Consider the following 14,112-nt stretch of genomic DNA (forward strand, 5'->3'; position numbering starts at 1 on the left):
GAAAGTCTCCCTGTCTGCATCCTTTTGCCCTGCGAACTCCTGAACATTTCTCAAGGTAAAGCTGGGACGGGTGGCCCCAGAGACCTTTTCACCTCGGGCATGTCCTGCCTGTGCCTTAACCTGATTTGGATGTGTCTGTGATGTGAGTGATACACCTACCCAGGGTCTGAGACCTCCAGAAGCCACTGCTTGTTTCCATAGACCCCCATAAATGGATAACTGGCTCTTTTAATCTTGTTACTAAATTGTAATGGAATTATCCCTCTAATCCTTTGGAGCAAGAGCAGAACTCAGCCACCAATATAAAATTAAAAAAAAACCCTACAGTAATCATAGATTTTAAAAGTATTTATTTTGTGCTGCTCTCAGATAGGCTGTATATAAAATTTTATTTCAGAGGAATAATGCAATGTAGTGCACTTTGTGGCTGCACTGTGATTAAGTCCTTTTTAATCTGCTGTGTATGTTGAGGTGCAGCGCTTTCCCAGCACAGCTCCCTCCATGCCAGACTCTCTATTAATGGGGTTACCGGCTTATCGGGAAGAGGCAGAATTACCCAGCTACAGGAGGTTTTTACTCTGATCTGCTTAGAAACCCGGGCCATTTCAGGGCAGGGAGGGCTCAGGAATGGTAAGCCTGTTTCGTCCTCAGGACCGTGTGCCCCTCACTGCTCTATTTTCTTGCAAGGAACTTTCTAGCTGATAAATCTGTTTAGAGTGATTGGTTCCTGCTGCTGCTCTGTCTGTCTGTCTGCCTGCCTCACCATGGGCAGTAACTGGCTGCTGCCAGGACGGGCAGCTAATGCTGCTGACTGTGGGATGGAGAAGCAAAGATGGAGCCAGCAGATAGGTCAGCAAGGGCCCAGTAGCTGAAGTTGCCTGGACACAGTGGCAGTGAGCACAGCAAAAGCATGTTTGATGGAAGAAATCATTGGCAATAGGATGGGGAAGTGCAGTTGGCTCCAGAGCCCGGGGTACCTGGTGCAATCAGGAAAAGGCAGCTGGTGCTGCCACGGTGCAGTGCACGGAGCCATCCTGCTTGTAACCCTGATGCAGCATCCTCCTCTTTGCCAGCATTTTGCAGTAACAGGTCCTGTTCATTCCTTTTCAACCATAGCTCCCAAATCTTGACCCTGAGAGGTGCTGATGAAGCAGGCATGGGGACTAGGGCAGCAGAGGCTGCCGTTAGGACAAGCTGAGCATAGTGAGAAGGGCTTTTCTTCACGCAAAACAACCCCAGTGTTGTGGGGGCACATGGAAAATCATTTGGCTGATGCAAAAGCATCCTCTGGAAACAGATGGGGTTACAGACAGAAACACATCCCTGCCCGCGCAGGCGTGGGGGGCTCGAAGCAGTGTTTGTGTGATGCAAAGGAAGGAATGTCGGCATCCGGTCCTGGTTTGTTCTGTGGCTGGCACGTGGGGCGAGGTAGGGAGTGAGAAAGGAGCGGGTTAGGGATGTGCTAGCATCTTGTCACAAAGCATTTGCTGACCTTTCCGTAAATATTTCTCAGAAAAGGCTAAATGCCTGGGTCAGTTCAGAGGGTGCTGTGCTGTGATCAGCACTTTGCCTGGGGCCACAGCCACGGATGCTTTTGACAAATAGCAGTTGACCCGAGCCACTGCGGGCGCAGGCAGCCGTGCAGCGCGGGGGCAAGCCTGAGCACCGCTGTGTGCGCTGCTGCCTGCCACTGCCCAGGGTTGCTGTCTAACGGCCATAACTTCGTGTAGTGGGCATATGATGTTTTAGGGAAACTAATGCAATTTTTTCTTTAATAAAGTGAACGCTGCAGAGCACAAAATATTTATGAAATGCCGCTTCTCACCTGATGAGTTTGCCTGGATACTTTAACCCCAAATTAAAGAGGCCTTATCCACTCACATTGCAAACACCAGATATGGAGTTTCATGAAGGTCATATTGTCTGACTTAAAACAACATTACATGAGGGCAAAAAAAAGTGTTTAATGGGGATGTTTTAAATGTGAATTTATTCTTTCTTTTTTTTTTGGTCATTTGATGGCAAAAACTGCTGCATGGAAATTAAAGCTTGGAGGTTCATACAGTGAAGACTCATAGACCAGACTGCTGCAAATGCTATACTGCTAAATACAAACAGCTGGGGAAACACTTCACAAACCCTATATACTGGAAGGACTTAGAGTGGTTGGCATGGCATTTCATCAGTTCTGCCAGTTCATGAAAAATCTGCCCTGGTATCTTACACCAGTTTGACTCTGGATCATGTTGGAACAGCTTACATCAGTGAAAATGAAGCTGATGTGATGGAACCTGGTAACAAATCTTCACGACAGCATTTGAGCACAGGAGGCTGCACTAGACAAGTTGTGCTGGAGCACCTGTGCAGAGCAGCCCCGGGTCCTGTGCACGTTGCCCTGGCCATGTCTGTGAGTGAGCAGCCTGGTGGAGGGAGGCAGGGAAAGACTCACTGCACAGCGAGCCTTCAACATGCTTTCTTTTTCATGCCAAGTACCTGGCATGCCAGTGCTTTCCTGAGCTATTTTCTGTTCCCAGTCTGACCCAAATGCTGTCTGTGGCTGTGCATGACTGCTCCCTGCTTGTGCTCACCTCTGGCACAATTACTGCCTGCTAACATCCCCCTCCTGCTTCCCGGAGATGCAGACACAGAAGGAATTTGCTAAAGGTGGTGTCAGAAGTTCAACATCCCCCCAGCATCCAAAATGCTTGAGAAATGCTCGGGAGGTTGGCACAAGCGTCGAGGATTCTGCGTGCCTCCCCGCTCTGACACAGATGGCTCCACGAGTGAGCTTGCATGGCAGTTGTTCCATTACGCGTGTGCGCAGGAATGTGTGTGCATGTGTGCATGGGAATGCCTTAGGCCCCCAGCCTGCAAAGATTTATGTACGTGCTTAACTCTTAGCAGATGAGAAATCCCATTGAGACTATGCATGTGCTACAGGTTAAAGACAGGCATAAAGCTTTGAAGAGTCTAAATCTTAGATTATAAAGATTATAAATTTTAGGAGGACAAGGACAGTCTTTGTACAGCAGCGGTGTCCTGCAGGCAAGGGACAGCTTCTGCCTGCAGTTGCATCACCCCAACTTCACGCCTCCTGCCCCCCCTCCATCCTCCTTGCTCAATACCAGCATGGCAGGACTGCACCAGTGTGCAGCCCGGTGGGTGCCAAGCACAGCTGGGGGAGAGTCTGGGCGGGCTGGTGGTCATGGTGCGGGCATCAGGGGAATGCGTTTCTCAACGCACTGGCTTCAACAACTCAAAGGAAGGAAATGCAATGAGAAACAGATGAATGATACATCCATTCCTTTTTCGGCACTGGAGATCCTACATTTATGAATAGGACCATGGAGCTAGTTGCAGGTTGCTGGTGACGCTTGCCCAGGGGGAGCCTGCCAGATCCGGGGGCTCCTCCTGGGCATCGGCCCCTCTCATGCTGTGTTAACAAGACTAGGATGGGGAGCTGATGTGGCAGGAACTGGATAAAAAAAAGGGGAGGTGTCTGAGCTTTGCCAGAGCAGCCATGCTCAGGTGGGGCTGGTGCCGGGTGGCAGAGCCTGCGGTGCAGCCCTGGGGGACTGGGGGTCCCTGCCAGCCACCAGCAACCCAGCCCCATCATGGGGAATGCTGCAGCACGCAGGTGGCACCAACCATCCAGCTTTGCCTGGTATAATTTCAAAAAGACAGGCCAAGAGGAAACTATTTCCTGATACTCTGTATTTTTAATTCTTATTTTCACAGCTCTGCCTGTCCTAAATCCCAAGCAGATGGTGCAACTCAGCCCATCTCCTCCAGCAAGGATGATCCCCGGGGCCTCCCTGCAGAGAGTGTACATTTCAAAGGATAATTCCACGAGCACTTCTTACCCTGATCCGGAGCCTTCTGAGCATCCATATACTTCATCACTCTTCACACAGACCTGCCCCTGCCTTGCACCAGCTCCCGCTGGGGTTTCCTTTTCTCTTTCAAAAGGTAAGCAGAGTCACAAGCTCTTAGATGCAGCCTTGGAAGCAAGGGTAGCTGTGAAACGCAAGAACCAAAAATAAAAAACAAAAAGGAAAACAAAAAGAGAGAAGAAGGAAAATCCCTGTATGACTTCTCTGATTTATGTTACAAAAATGGCAACCGTCCCCCCACCTTGCAAGTGTGGAGGTGACCCCAGCCTCAGTCAAAGCGGGGGCAAGGGAAGCCCTTTAAAAAGCAGCCCCTTCCCCATACCTGCAGCACCTTTTTGTGCTCGTGAAGCATTTCTGTGCTAACAAATCCCATTTGATAATTGTGTTGCAAAAGCCTCACTCTGAATATTTAATAGAATTATTGCTAGTTATCAGCACAAGTAGGTGATAAATCACATGCTGCCTTTACCCGACACCAGGCAGAGCGATTAGGGGGTTTCAATCACGTTTCCCATCCTGCCCCCGTGTCAGAATGACCATGAATTAAAAAGAAAAACAAACAAACAACCTGCCCCCACCTCCCCGGGTTTCATTCCTTTGAAAAATAAAAAGATAAAGAAGGACTTATAGGCTCTGGCCTGGGCCCAGCTGTCCCCAAGTGCCACCAGCCCAACTTTTTGGTGCCCTCGCCTGCCTCTGGCGCCGCCTTCCCGGCAGAGCCCTCTGGCTCTGCCCCCCTCCGCGGTGTATGAATGAGGTGATCTTTTAGCTGCCCTTTGTCTTGGAAAAAAATTAATTCTCATTTGCATTACCTCGACTAAATGTCACCCACCGATATTTTGTTAGACATTAGCAATGCTGGCAGAGAGGGGCACGGGATAATTGCGTTCTGCCTAGCAGTGGGATTTACATAATTTCAGACAGCAATTAAAGAATCCCTGGGAATTTTTTTTTTTCTCTTCCAACCTCTCCTACAAAGAAAGTGTTCGTTTACATTAAGCGCTCAGCTCCTCGCTGTTCATTTGCATAAAATTAAAGGTTTTTGTGTTCTGGAACAGCAGGGTAACATTTAAAATTCCGTTTCAAAAAGCTCACCTTAGAATAATAAAATGTTAATATCATTTCACGGGCTGGAGAAGGTTGCCAGCTGCCTTTCACTTCAAACTTTTATCCAATACTAACTGTTTGGGTGGGTGATATTATTTTTTTTTGTTGTTGTTAAGATATAAACTTTCTTGAAAAAGTGTAGAGATGTAAATGTGCCTACGGATGGGTCTCTGCAGGGCTACTCTAGAGCAGAATGTTTGTTTACTCCATAGTTTTTTAATTAAAAAATCATGCAAAAGAGCAGCAGTGGAATATTATAGGCTTTAATGTGCCGTCATACTCCAGACTACGAGAGGAAATGCAATTTGGATCAAAACCCTTTCATTTGCTTTCATGGAGATGGAAGCGACACCCAACACGAGTCTGTAACACGAGATAACTTCCACTCTGAGACGGCATCACTTGCCCAGAGCAGCGCCCGGTGCCGGAGCAGGCAGGGAGGCAGCAGGTCCAGGCAGCAGAGGGGGCATCCTGGCAAGACAGCTGAGACCCAGCCCCCGCTCCCAGGGCTCGGGGGACCCCCAGGCCCCCTCCCTCCTGCAGTCCAGGGGAGGTGGAAGGGCTGGTGAGGGGCAGCCCTCGCACGGCTCCCAACACTCAGGTGCCCACCGAGCCGCACGCTTCTGGGTCCCCTCTGACAGGCACCACGGGTAGGGATCACACAGCCCCTCACTAACAGCCACTGCTCCTGCGAGGAGGGGACGGGCAGCAGTCCCACAGCCACCAAGGAGGAGGATGGCAGCTCAGCGGGGCTCTGTGCCACGTTGTGCACAGGCAAGGGCTGGGAGAAGAGGCTGGAGGCTGTCCGAGCTGAAGCTCTCCCAGCCATCAGCTACCTTTATTCTGAGCACTCTATCAGCACTGAAAAATAAAAAAATTACATTTCCATTTGAAGACGACACTGTTGTGGTCCCTGAATGACCTTTCTTGTATCACCAGGGTCTCTCGTGCCTGGGAAGAGTTGTCAGCAGCACTGCCCATCCCAAGCACAGAGGACAGAGCCCCCAGCAAGGCACATTGTGGCAGGGAGGACAGGCTCTGCAGGGCTCTCCCACCACAGTGGCCAGGCAGGGAACATCCCACGGGGCTGGCAGCCACCAGCTGGCATGTCCCCTTGCAGGGGACACAGCCTCCATCCCCTTGCACAGGCCTTGGAGACATGGAGCCTCTCTGCCACCCTGTGACAACTCCAAAGTGGAGCCAGCCCCACTGCAAGCAGGGGGACCAGGGCCATGGGTGTGTAGGTGACCCACACTGCATGGCGGTGGGCTGGTGCAGGCTCTGCGGGAGGAGCAGGGTTGCAAGGAGAGGCAGCTCTTGTCAGAGATGCAATTCACCCCAGAGCAGCAGCACACTGCCACCTGCATGGTCCCATGGTGACTTCAGCAGAGGAGCGATGGCAGCAGAGAGGAGCCCCAGTAAATCATGTGCAGGGTGCACCTCACGCAGCTACTGCAGCACTTGCAAGGCAGGAGCAGTGCTGCTGGGACATGAGGATGAGGGGACGATGCTGCAGTGTGAATTTCACTGCAAGGTGAAGGGGCGATTGTTCCGCAGCGAGGATAGGACTCTGCCGCAGTGGAGCAGGAACCCCTGGGGGGTGTCAGCCTAGGGAGGGAGGCTTTGGGCAGCAGGTCCCACGCTGGCTGGAAATTCAGGTCAGGAGGTGGCTCTGGCCTGGGCCCAGCCCCTCTGCTGGCTTCACTGGCCGGGGGTGGGAAAGCACGGGCACCATGCTCGGCTGGCACCACCACGGGGACCCGCAGGCTGGAGGCCCCTGGGAAAGGGGCTCTAGAGGCACACACCCGTGTGGCTCCTCCACATCAGGCAATCCTCCTGGGGCTGGGACAGGGGCCGAGGCACTGGTCCCTGGCACCCAGGTGTCATGAAGCCACACAACATGCTGGAGTGTGGCACAGCTGGCAGTGCCACAGCCTGGGCCATGCCAGCAGTGTGCAGCAGGGCCGGCCGGCATCAAGCTCGCCCAGCGCCCAAGGGAGCCAGGGGCACAGTGCCACGGGGCCCGGCAGCTGCGGCTGTCTGCTGTGCGGTGATGGAAGGGGCACCAAAGAGTCCCACAGGCCAGGTCTCCCAGCCCCCAGCCCCCTCCAGGCTGGAGGGGCAGGGCATGGGTCCTTCATGGCTGCCTGGGAGGCAGTGGCAGGGATGCTCTTTTTTTAAGGTGCCAAAAGCACCATCTCAGCCTCTGCCTTGACCCCGTGGGTGCCAGCCCAGGCGCAGGACCGCAGCAGGCAGAGGGCCAGAGGCGTTGGGCTGCCCTGCCCTGTCCTCTGGCACTTGTGGGGTCAGGGGGTCCTCACCACACTCGTGCTCACACTTCTTCAACCTCATCCTCATGCTGTTTGCCAGCACTGAGACTGCTCCTCTGCAGCTGCTGCTGGCTGCCAGCCCTCACCCCTGTCCACCAGCATCCCTCCCCACCACCCCATCACCACTGCACCTCGCAGCCATCACGGGGGGCTTCCCTTACAGAGGAACTTGTGAAGCAGCCGAGACAAGAGGAGATCTTCCACCTGGCAGTCCTCTTATCTGCCACCATTTGGGGCTGCTGTAGGATTGTTGCAAAAAGTATTTCATTAAAAATGAATCCTAATCCCAGCCGTTGTATTATCTGACTGGTTCACAGGCAGGAGAACAGCGAGCACAGTCTGTGGCCCCTGGTGCCTGTGTCTGATTCCTGCTTTGGTCTCCAGGCCACTGAAACTTCTACCTGCCTGCCAGCAAGTGCCATTTTTTCTTAATGATTTGCACAGGGAATCTACACCTTTGCAGCTACATTGGACACGAGCACAGGATAGATTCAGGCTTGTAAGCATCCAGCTCACCAGTGACATGTTATAAATGTTTTTCAAACTGTTTTGTGTCTCTGGGAAGTGAGAATTATCATTGTATCCCCGTAAAAATGAATATAAATTAGGATCAGCACACTGTATACTTCACACAAGTAAAACATGTGCCAGTCTGATGTCAGGCAGTGCCTTCATCACCTGCGCTACCTTGTCTGCCAGGACACGTCCCTGTTCTCCAGGGTTTTCTGTGCTCTCCACAGGCTCCTCCTGAGAAGTTTTAAAAGCCAACACAAAACCTGACTACTGGGGGTGAGGGCAAAGCAATGAGCAGGCAGCAAAGCCGAGAATGAAGAAAAAATTTTTTACCTGAGAGGGGAAAGTGGAGTAACTCACCTCCTCCATGAATGCCCGGAGCAGGTGACAGCAGAGCTGGGAGGCACCAGGCAGAGGTACCCAAAGAGGCGGGAACTGCATCCCCAGAGAACAGGGACCATACACCAGCTTCTCCCCTAACATCCCAGCTCCTGTGACTGAAAGAATGAGATGCTTTAATTTACAAAGCAAAAAAATGTGTATTTTCTTTCACTGTGCTTTTGATGCACTGTGAATATCTTTTACATCTGTTGCTTTGGGACTAGCAGGACTGGCACTTTCCTGTGCAAAATGATGCACTGGGGCCGCAGTCCCCCAGTATGGACACATTAGCACACACCACCCTGCCCTCCAGCTCGTGGGAGCCCAGGGCATGGCGTGGGAACATGGTGTGTGTGCAGAAGCATGGATGTGCTGCCATGTGCCAGGCTCACGGATGATGCACATGTGGATCCTGAGTGAGCTCAACACTGAGGAGTTGTGAGCTGTGAGCTGCGGGTTTGTGAGCTGATCAAAACCTAAGGCTCCAGCCTCATGGGAAATGTTAACTCTTCAGAAGCTGTTCGCCTTCTGGGTGAAAACAGAACAAACTTTTTAAAAATGGAAATGAAAAAGATTTGCTTGGGAATTTCTCTTAGGAAAAATCATTAATTCATTTAAAATTTTTTCATTTCAAAATTTGTTTTTATTACTTTTACATTATTTTATGACATCAGTAGTAACGCATAATGTGACCTGTCATATCATGTCAAGTCATGTCATAATATGCATAATAGTAGTAGAAGTGCATAATATTACATGTCATATTGACATAATCAGAATCTTCTATTATTATTGACTTTGTCAAACTAATTGCAACACAGATGGGAAATACTTTGCTCTAGAAAATAAGATTTAAAAGGTGTAACATATAAAAACCCTAGTTATTTCCCTTTGCACCCCACATTTTTAGTTTTTTTCAATGCATTTGTATAAAAATATTTAGACTAGTATATTACATCATGTTACACACTGCTACATATAATGCCACAAAATAATGGAATAAGAAAAATTAACAGTCCAAGTGAAATTTTCTGTTTGAAACTATTTCAAGTTTTCACAATAAACAAGTCTCGAAACAAAAATTAGTAAATCCTTCTATACATGAAGCCTAAAAGTTCCCCTTATGAAACACCTACATGAAAACAGCTATGTAGAAAAATCTTTGTGTGTCCAAAAGAAGAGCAGCAAAGCTGGTGAAGGTTCTAGAGCACGTCTTACAGGGAGCAGCTGAGGGAACCAGGGTGGTTTAGCTGGGAGAACAGGGGTCTGAGGGGGGACCTGATCGCTCCCTACAGCTGCCTGACAGGGGCTGTAGGCACAAGGGGTCAGTCTCTGCTCCCCAGTAACAAGCAATAGGAAACAGCCTCAAGTTGTGCCAGGGGAGGTTTAAATTGGATATTGGGAAAAATGTCTTCACCAAAAGGGTTATCAAGCATTGGAACAGGCTGCCCAGGGAGGTGGTGGAGTCCCCATCTCTGGAGTGATTTAGGAGGTGCATAGGTGTGGCACTGAGGAACGCGGTTCCGTGATGGACTCAGCAGTGTTAGGTTAACGGTTGGACTTGATGTCTTAAAAGCCTTTTCCAACCTAAACAATTCTCTGATTCGAAACTGCACAATCTTTTAGACAACATTCCCTGATAGCTCTGCAGTGTCAGTGGTGCTGTCCTGCAGGGTTTGAAGCTCATCAGTGCAAGAGCCATACACCAACGTGCTCACGCCTGCCTGCGCACACACAGCCCTACCCGCTTCGTCAGAGCCTCCCCCTCTGTGCTTGGGCTCACACTGAGCCCACTGGGATTTCTAATTGACTTGACATGTTATAAATTGCCTAACTTGGTTGTGATTGCTATGAAGAATGGTACTTTAAAGGACTCAATATCTGTATATCTCCCTTTGATAAACATTGGCTTGCTGAGCTTAGATCTTATTTATTTACCCTTGGAGCAGGTTCATTACTATGTATTAGGTAGATATGACATATTTATGGAAATATGGGGACTCTTTGTGGAATATATTAAGATTAAATAAATCATTGACTATGTGGTCAAGAACTACAGCAATCCTGATGGATGATTCCATGGGTTTATTTTGATCCTTGTATAATTTTGAGCTCTCCTCTTTGTCTTCCTGGACTCCTGCAGAATTTCCCGCGTCACCCCAATGCACTGGGAAATGCACCTTTGCTTGGGAAGAAAGCTCCAGGTCCCATGTGGCCTATGCCCTGTGTGAAGAGCCAGGGGAAAGGCGCCAGGGGGACAGGCCAGTGTGTCCAGATACCAAACCCCAGCCCCGAGAAACCTGCTTAGCAAGCTGAGAAATGTCTCCGATTTCGTTATCCCACGTCATCCCATCCACTGGAGTCTGCCACGTGTCATCCATTAGCCAATGAATTTACATATCTAATGGCGCATTTTCACAAATTAGTGGTAATTACATTTAAAACAGCTATTTTGATACAAATCAATGAGAGCCACAGCTAATGACATAAATGCTATTTCACATGTCCCTTGGCCTCATTACAAACATCAGAGGAGATCGCAGAGCACAAACTGCAGAGCAGCAGTGCAATGCCACTGACAGACTCAAAGCAAAAGGCTTTTCTGGTGAGCGTAAGTCAGCCCGAACAAAGCTACCACAAAGGCTTCACGGCCACCCTTTGGCCTGTGATATTCGAGGTCTTCTCTCCCCTTTCTTCCTAATCTTGCTCGCTTGTTAATAGCTGGTGTTTGGTAACGGCAATGCCAGCTGCAGTTTAAAACCGGCATCAGTGCGTGCAAGTACATGACTCAGAGGGTCCCAGGTCCGGCTGTCCCCATCCCCTTGCAGGCAGGACACCGTGCCAGCCCCAGCAGAGGCTGAGACCCCGTGCAAAAGCCAGCCCTGTTGGCACCAGTGCCACACACATGGGGCCAGAGCTCCTGGGAAGCTCACCAGGCTGGTCCCCACTGCATGGAGCGCCGCAGCCATGCATGGGAGTACCTTGGGCTCTTCCCCCTCCAGCAGGTAGCTTTCCAGCATCTTTGCTCCCATTAAATATCTGTTCCCCACACTGCCCTCCCGGGCTGCCGGCAGTCCCACAGGGGTACAGGGCAGAGGGAGCCTCTGAACGTGGTGGTAGCCAGTGTACCTCTGCAGGATGCACGCTGTGTTTTCCTTTTGGCTCAGGACAGCTAACAAAAGCCTGTAAATACCAGGGGATTCTTAAGGATAGTTAAGTAGCAAACTATCTGTTGATAATAAAATTTGCTTGCTTCTCACAGATATCCAATTTGCCTACTATCCAAAGAAAGGAATTGGGTGTCTGCTTCCTAAATTGTTTTAATCTTCAGCAAAGAGTGCTTCTGGCAGAGTCCCTCAGCTGGAAAATACGAAATGAGTTAGAAACAACAGACAAACGTGAATAATATGGAGTTTAAGATGTCTGATCTCAATCTGGAGAAACAAAGTTTAAATAGATTCCTCAATTCACCTGTGTGTGACCACGCCAGGAGGGAGAATACCCTTCCTGGGGAGGGCAGGGGATGCTGTGTCAGGTCTGGGCAGCTGGGTGGGCATGCACATTACTGCCAGCGCAGGGGCAAACGGGGACGTGTCTCCCCCAGGGAGAGGGGACATGGTGCTGCCTTGTCAGGCGCAGGTGGATGCCCACGCTTTTGGGGACTGATGCAGTTACACGAGCTTTAGGAGTTCACCCAGGCTTCAACACAAGTGATCTTTTTTCTTAATCTTCCCTTCTGAGATATTTATGTGTGCTCCACTACTCTGACACACACCCACACCCCAGATACTGATCACACGCAGCACTGCCAGTGAGAGTCCGTGTGTGTTGCTGCACCTCCGATATACCCGCCCAGGTGCCTGGTGCCTGCACCCCTCACCTGCCCTCTGCACGCCTCTGCTGCCAGACTGCGTCTTTGCTTTATCTTTACAAATATTTTCTCAGTAGATCTTCAAACATTTTCCCACCATACTCTCAAAGGATTTAAAGAAATCTTAAAATCCTGGGGGGGGGGGGGGGGGCGGGAAATAACCTTCTGCTTATCTCCCAGCTCTTCCTTTTGTTACCCTGTTAATAACATTCACGTCACTGTGACACTAATTGAACTTTTCTATGCAAAGAGGCCCCTGGGCAAAATATTGCCCCCTGCACACCAGGATAATTTGGCAGCAGCCTCCTCCCCAGGCTGGTGGCAGTCCCATGCTCTGGACTTGGGCTGTGGTCCATACAGAGACTGCACGGGCACCTGCGGAGCTCGCCTCTGAAAAACCATGCTGTGCCTTCTCCTGTCGCAGGGCAGAGGGATGCTCTGGACCCACCATGCAATTTTTGGAATGGATACCATATTTCTTCTTATAATCACAATCTTTTCTGTGAGGACACTGCTCTCAGTGTCACACACGAGTGCTGCAAGTGCTGCCCTGAACACTAAAGGAAATGCTCTTTTCCATCGCACTAAGTGAAACAATTCAAACCAGGAAAATCTTGATAAAAGTTTAATTAGGAAAACGGACTCCATCTGTAACGTATCCCCATTCTCCCCATGTATTAACCCTTTTGCCATAAATCTGCCACCCTTGAAGAAACCTGCCTTCCTCACAAAACCTACTCAGGGTTCACATTATTTTAATCAGTTAGAGGGGTTTAATACATTATTGATTTTTAGGAGAATTGAAAAAGCTCCTGTATTAAGTCCAGGTTGCTTATTCTTTCTGTATATGACATTCAGGTACTTGTGAAAAATTATACCAATTATGAAATCAGCCATTTACTGCTTCAAAGTGCAATCAGTTGTCACACTGGAAAGCACTTGCTCCTGAATATTATTAGTTGGGCTATGTGCACAGGAAAGTGCTGAGAGGAAAGACTTTAACCAAAGGGCAATTGCATGAAATTTACTTAGAAATAGCTATTTATCACCCTTGGATTTCCTACTGTTCAAATCCACTGCAGACACTTTATGGAATGAAACAGCCATCTCACCAACGTAACTCAGCCAACTGAGGGGGTTTTTTCCTCACTGACATTAAATGAAAAATTTAGAAGTCATTGTAACAGCTTAAAGATGCATTATCCTTTTTGATGTGCAATTTTAGCTTCATATCAAAAGCCATATAAAATAACCCCCGCACAAACACAAAAAAGGAACTTTTAAAAGTTTTATGACATGTAGTTCATCTTACCTTTTATGCATCTAACAGGCACCGCTTCTCCTGCTGTTCTCAGAGACCATTGCATGATTACCACTATGGGGGAGAAAATATTGCCATAGCAGCAGCAAAACCAGCTGAAGGAAGGATTAGTCTCTGGAGCCTGGGAAATGGAGGGGGAGAAGCTGAGCACCACAATGCCAGCAAATTCCTCCAAAGCCAGAGTGCAATGGAATTGCGGGAGAGCTGCCCATTAGAGAAGCCTTCAGTTGTGTCACAAACTGCCACCATTAATGGGTTTTGCCGCAGGCAATGAAGTGAGAGAGAACATAAATTAAAGAGGGTACATTCAAGAGAAATTTCTAGCTCAGTAAAGATGTCTTATCTGCTTGTTTTCCAGAGCAGACAAGAATTTTAGAAGGTAAGGTCAACTTCTTCTCAAAGTAAGAATGGAGCTGGTGCAGGACTAACACATACTTGACTACCTATAGGTGTGCCCACTGCTCCCGTTTCTGTCCCTGGGCAGCAGTGCCCAGCACAGGGCGAGCACAGCCACCTCACACACACACACACACACACACACCCCTTTGTAAGGCATCACTTCTTCCTCTTCCAATTTCTTCAGGTATAATACACAATAGGAATGGAACTACCGGGCAATTTCCATGTTGGAAGCATGATCAAGTGGACAGTGGTGAGTCTGGACACAAAGCCAGTCACCGTGGGAATACAAATAGT

General features: G+C 49.3%; 1 long non-coding RNA gene across 1 annotated transcript; it reads right to left on the reverse strand.

Moving 5' to 3' along the window:
- Positions 1-3,781: 3,781 nt before the first annotated feature.
- Positions 3,782-13,580, reverse strand: LOC130154720 (uncharacterized). Its single transcript, XR_008823839.1, has 3 exons — positions 13,408-13,580; positions 8,204-8,340; positions 3,782-4,017 (listed from the first exon to the last, which is right to left on the reverse strand). It is a non-coding gene; the product is annotated as an uncharacterized LOC130154720 (long non-coding RNA).
- Between the last annotated feature and the right edge of the window lie 532 nt (positions 13,581-14,112).

This window comes from Falco biarmicus, chromosome 9 (genome assembly GCF_023638135.1).
Source record: "Falco biarmicus isolate bFalBia1 chromosome 9, bFalBia1.pri, whole genome shotgun sequence".
In the NCBI taxonomy this organism is placed as follows: Eukaryota; Metazoa; Chordata; class Aves; order Falconiformes; family Falconidae; genus Falco; species Falco biarmicus.